Here is a 5,870-nt window from a genome sequence, read left to right on the forward strand (position 1 = left end):
ACTAATGCAAACCAAGACTGAACCACTCCTAGAACCATGCATGGGGGTGGATAGTGCAGCGTTGGGATATACCATGTTAGGCAGGATGAGGGGACGTGAGTTGAGGATCAGCTTTTATTTGTATTTCATTTCCACTGATATATATTAGTAGACCTATGCATCTTGTAGTGTACTAGAAAATAATTTGTGCAAGAATTTGACATATGGGTCTTCCTGTGAAACATGTTTAGTTCTGCATCTCTTACAATTGCATGAGTGTGTGAGTCCCTAAGTTGCTTTACACATGCCTTTAGTTTTGCTCAGGACAGTGGAGAATACCCAAAAAGCATCTCTGTTTTCACAGAGACATTAAGTGGTGCCCTATTTCCTCTTCTGACCTACTTCCTCTGTTGACTCCCAACTCAGACGGCTTCAGGTAAAGCACCTGCACGTGCTGTGTGGGTAAGCTCGAGGTGGGGGAAGCAGGACTGAAGTTATTTATATGCTATGTACTTTACACTGTCTGGTTCTTTCCAATGGTTCTTTTTCTCCAATGTGGTATTACACCAAGATGTAATCCCTGATTTACTGTCTGCTGACCTGTCTCTTGTTGAATTGGTGACCCAAGTAAGCGGGTATGAGTAGAAAAGATACTTTGAGACAGTGGTGAATACTGCAAAAGGAGTTACACAATGCAAGACTTTAAGCTTTCATGAAACAAACATAAATTTTATTTATATAAATAAAAATGAACACCACATGACCATAATATTATAGATCAAGTACAGGCTTAACATGCTTAAAAACATCCTACTGTAAATCTTGATATCCAGTCAATTTATATGCAAAAATACTCAGAAGGATTATAGTTATAGTTTCATTATTGATTATATTCATCTTTCAACTAATGGTCCATATCTAACCCCTGTCACTTCCCAGAATGAATAGTAAATGTTACAGCTATTGGGGATGAAGCAAACATGACATGATGTGAGGTGACGTCCTTAAGAAGAGTGCTTTTGATTATGTATTCTCAGTGGAAGTCATGACCTTCCCAATTGTTGTTGTTGACATTTTTCCAATTTCATAACAGAACAATTCTTACATGTATTTTTTAAAATGCCCAGTATATTTTATATGTGTCTGAATTAATAATTAAAAATAACATACAGAATATATTGTATATTATGCACAATATACAGTTTATTGAATGATCAAAGGTGGTCATGTAATCTTCTGAATCAATATAATCTGTGTAAACAGAACATTTGTGAGCATTTGTTAACCTGCAGATCCACTTTGTCCTGAAACTTTGCTGGAAGTGTAATTACTTCTTTATAAAATGAGTTAAAAATCACATATACATTTTGTAAACTTGTGTAATTTATGTCACATTTTAGTCTGTATGGACCTTCCAGGCCTTTTAGGTACCACAAGGATTCAGTTTAAGGTAATCTTCTTAAGATTAGATTAAAAGGTCTTAAAATCTCACTGTTCTGAGGACAGTGTGTTAAGAAAAATGGTTCAGAAACACCAATTAGATCTAATTTTGATCTCATCCATAACGTGCACACAGTAGTGGCTTTTAAATAGATACCATAAGAAATAATATTGCAATACCATTTGAATAATTGTCATTAAAGTTTGACTGTGTGAGTAAAACAGTTCATGGCAAGATCTACAGCCACGTCATTCACACTGAAAGGCCATTCAAAACCAAACATAACACCAACTACTCAAACATGACATTTCTGAATTTAAATGAGAAGTGGCAAATAAAGATTGACAGGGAAATGAATGGGTTGAGAACAACCCAGTTTGAATTGTCATCAACATACAACTGTGTATCTATTGAACAGGACATACTCTTAGCTGATCTAACTCAGCAAGATGGGCTTCTTATTTAACCCAGCAGGTTGGGTTGACTACTCAGATTTTGATTCATATATTTTTAAGTTATGTTTTGTTGTTTGTTTGTTTTATATATCAGATATTACTATTTTGGGGTTATGACAGCCAGTATATAAGTAGACATACTAAAAATATCTATTTAAATTTTAGTTATGCAAATACATAAAGACATGTTATTTATTAGTTAGTTAGTTTACTTGTTTATTAAGGAAAGCCAGAAAGGTTCACAGGGCATGTGGTTGAGACTAGAGGGAGATTGGTTCTTTCATGCTGAAAGAGCAAGCTGCCAAAGATGAAGCTCATAGGATAAAGAAAGACCTGCGCAGTGCATTTACATAATTCATTCATTCATCCTTAGTAACTGCCTGGTCAGGGTCATAGTGGTTTAAATTAGACTACTAGTTTTTATATATTTATTTATATATTTTAGTATTTTGGGAATTAGAACCAAGTAATGTAACAGAATATATCGAAGTCCAGTTCTGCCAGTTTCCAGAACATACTGTAGTTTTAGGGATCATATATATATATATAATTACATAAGTTTTTATTAACATTGTCATATTCAGCTCTCTTTTGGCGGGGATCTTTTTTTTTTTTTTTTTTTTTGCATGTAGGTCTGGGATTGGATGTTTTGTGCACATTAGATTATATTATGTAATACATTTGTAACCCCATAGCAAACTGGCCCCATGAAAATCCCAAATATGTTTCTAAATGTCTCTGTGATATATAGTATACGGTGGTGCTTGAACTTTTGTGAACCATTTAGAATTTTCTATTTGCATAAATATGACCTAAAAAAAGTCCTAAATGTAGACAAAGAGAACCTAATTAACTGAGGAAAAACAATATTATGCTTTGTCATTTATTTACTGAGGAAAAGGATCAAACATTACATATTTGTGAATGGCAAAAGTATATGAACCTTTGCTGTCAGTATCTGGTGTGACCCCCTTGTGCAGCTAAATAAGTGCAACTAAACATTTCTGGTAACTTTCGATCAGATTTAGAAAATTCTATAGGGTTCAAAAACTTTCAAGCACCACGGTATATCAGGGGTTCTCAAACAGTTTGCAGTCAGGCACCCATTTACATGTTAAAGAAAATCTATGGACCTGTCAACACAGTTTTTTTTTTTTTTTTTTTTTTAATTTACAAACATAATCCAAATGTTTACATGTTAGGGTCATTATTTAAATGTATGCAATAATAGCTTCTCCATTTATTATTTTATTCTCTTAAAATAATACAATAATATCAATAAAAATATTAAGATATAATATTATTTATAGGCCCAATTACTATAAGTGTCACAGACCCCATACTGAGAAACAAGGCTATATATATAACCAAATACATTATTCAGAATGAGAAAATGTGCAGATAATATGTTCTAAAAAGATACACATAGAGGTTGTTTTTTTTTAAATATATTTTTTATTTTACAAATTTTGTCAGAAAGTTTCACAGAGCATCTGGTTTAGACTAGGGGTGTGCAAAGGGACTGAGATCACATGGGTTACAACAAAAAAGGTTATGCGAGTGGGAGGTTTTAACTTTCATGAAGCTTGTGGGTGTGCAAGCAGTGAGAGATGAGTGTGAACGATGAATTTACAAGGTTCATCAGTACATACTGTATGAGCAGGATTAAAAAACATTACCATACCCATCTCTATTTTAAAAAAAGAACAAAAAGAAAAACTTACAGTTTAGGCCACCCCCACTTCTGGTTTAAATCAGAATACAGACAAAGATACAAATATTTGGAGCACTAAACAAATACAGAGACAGATAAAGCTAGACTGTGACACACCCTAATATGTAGAAAATGGGGCCTTTTTAGGACTACAGTGAAATATCTTTTTGCATAATTCATATTTTTATCTTGTAAGAATTTAGTGTTTCTGCCTCACAGTTTCAGGGTCACTGGTTCAGTCCTGAGCTCAGATTACTATCTCTGTGGAGTCTGTGTGGGTTTCCTCAGAGTTCTCCAGTTTCCTCCCACTGGAGGATGAATGCTTTTGACTGCTTTGTAATGATGCTTTCAGTATTACAATACATTTGGCAGTGGTAGTTATTGCTGGTGGTATATAAAAGTAGTGTAAAGGTGTAAAGAGGACATTTTGAGTTGGAGGATACATTTATTGACCGCTGGGACAACCCTGTACACAAGTTTTCAAACTTATCATTTCTTATTTATCACTCTGACAAAAACATCTGAGAAACTTTCCTCCCTTACCATGAGACTGGGACTGTCTCCCTGCCACTCCAAGAGGCTCTGGTACCGCTATCAAATTTATCTGGGATGAGGTGTTCATTGAACCATCTTGAGATGATGTGTGCTTGTAATCCTGCTGGAATTGTCACTATTAAAAGATGTGTAGACGGTCTCTATAAGAGATGTTCATTGTCAGCAACACTACTCAGGTATGCTGTAGTATAAATACCATATTCATAAAGGGGCTTAATTGGTGCCAACATACCCTTCACCATTACACCACTGCTTTAACTGGTGACACAAAGCAGGATAGTTTCATGTAGTTTATGCCAAATTCTGACCAAATTCTGAAATTATATGCATGTTGTAGCAGAAATCAAATACATTTCAGACCAAGAAAGAAATATTAAATAACGCTTAAGTAAAGGCCAAAAGTCTGTGGACACTTGACCATCACAGCCATGTGTGGGTCTGCCTCAAAGTTGGGAATTGTCTAGAATGTGTTTGTATTCTGTAGCATTACAAACTCCCTTCATGGCAACAAAGAGGCTCAAACCTGTTCCAGCATGACAAATCTCCTGTGCACAAAGCGAGCACCATGAATACATGGTTTGCCAAAGTCGGAGTGGAAGAACTCGAGTGTCCTGCAAAGAGCCCTGCCTACAACCCCACTGAACACCTTTGGGATGAACTGGAACGCTGACTAAACCCCAGTCTTCCTTTCCCAACATCACTCATCCTCTTGTAGCTGAATGAACACAAATCCCCACAGCCACGCTCCAAAAGCTATTGGAAAGCCTTCCTAGAAGAGTGGAGGTTCTTATAACAGCAAAGAGGGACTAAATCTGGAATTCAAAAAGCATATAAGGGTATGATTGGTCAAGTATCCAATGACAATTCTGGGATTTATTTTAATTTTGTGATTATAATTTTTTAGGCATATCTTGAACTTTGTACAAAACAACATACCAAATAATATGATGATATTATGATATATTTGTAAAAAGGGAGCACGGAGGATTAGTAGGTAGCATGTTTGCCTCGCACTTCTGGGGTTGTGGGCTTGAATCCTGCCTCTGCGCTGTGTGCGTGGTGCTTGTATGTTCTCCCCGTGCTTCAGGGGTTTACTCTGGGTACTCTGGTTTCCTCCCCCAGTACAAAAACTTGGAACACAGCGTGTTGGACGCTGGTTGGCAATTCCAAATTGTCCGTAGTGTGTGCACGTGTGTGTGATTGTGCCCTGCGATGGGTTGGCACCCCGTCCAGGGTGTCCAACAATATGAAAATGGATGGATGGATATTTGTAAATGTGCAGGTACTTTCACATACTCTTTAGAACTGTAGTGACGCCTGTGGACTGAGCTCCAGTGTGATTCAGGAGAGAATTACAGAATTATGTCTCCCACTAGCGGTCGTAATGAACATCACAACAACAACCACAACACTCGACTACTCATTCATGTAGCACATCAGTCTGGTCATGTTTTTATTCGGAGCAATTCTTTAAAACTGTTTATGAAAAGATGTGGCACTGACATCCTTTTCCTGGACAGCATGTAATCTATTCAGTCATTCATTCTGCCTTTTAATCAATACTAAGTGCCACATGGAGGAAAAATATATCAGCCGAATAACAAAAGATTAATAAATTATTATGCTGCCATTTTGTAGCTTGTACCGGTTTGGTCCAATATAAAGTATTTCGATTAATGAAACCGGAAATACAAGGGATTATTGTCGCATTTTAAAGTGACCTATT

The sequence above is a fragment of the Ictalurus punctatus genome, chromosome 14 (assembly GCF_001660625.3).
Source record: "Ictalurus punctatus breed USDA103 chromosome 14, Coco_2.0, whole genome shotgun sequence".
In the NCBI taxonomy this organism is placed as follows: Eukaryota; Metazoa; Chordata; class Actinopteri; order Siluriformes; family Ictaluridae; genus Ictalurus; species Ictalurus punctatus.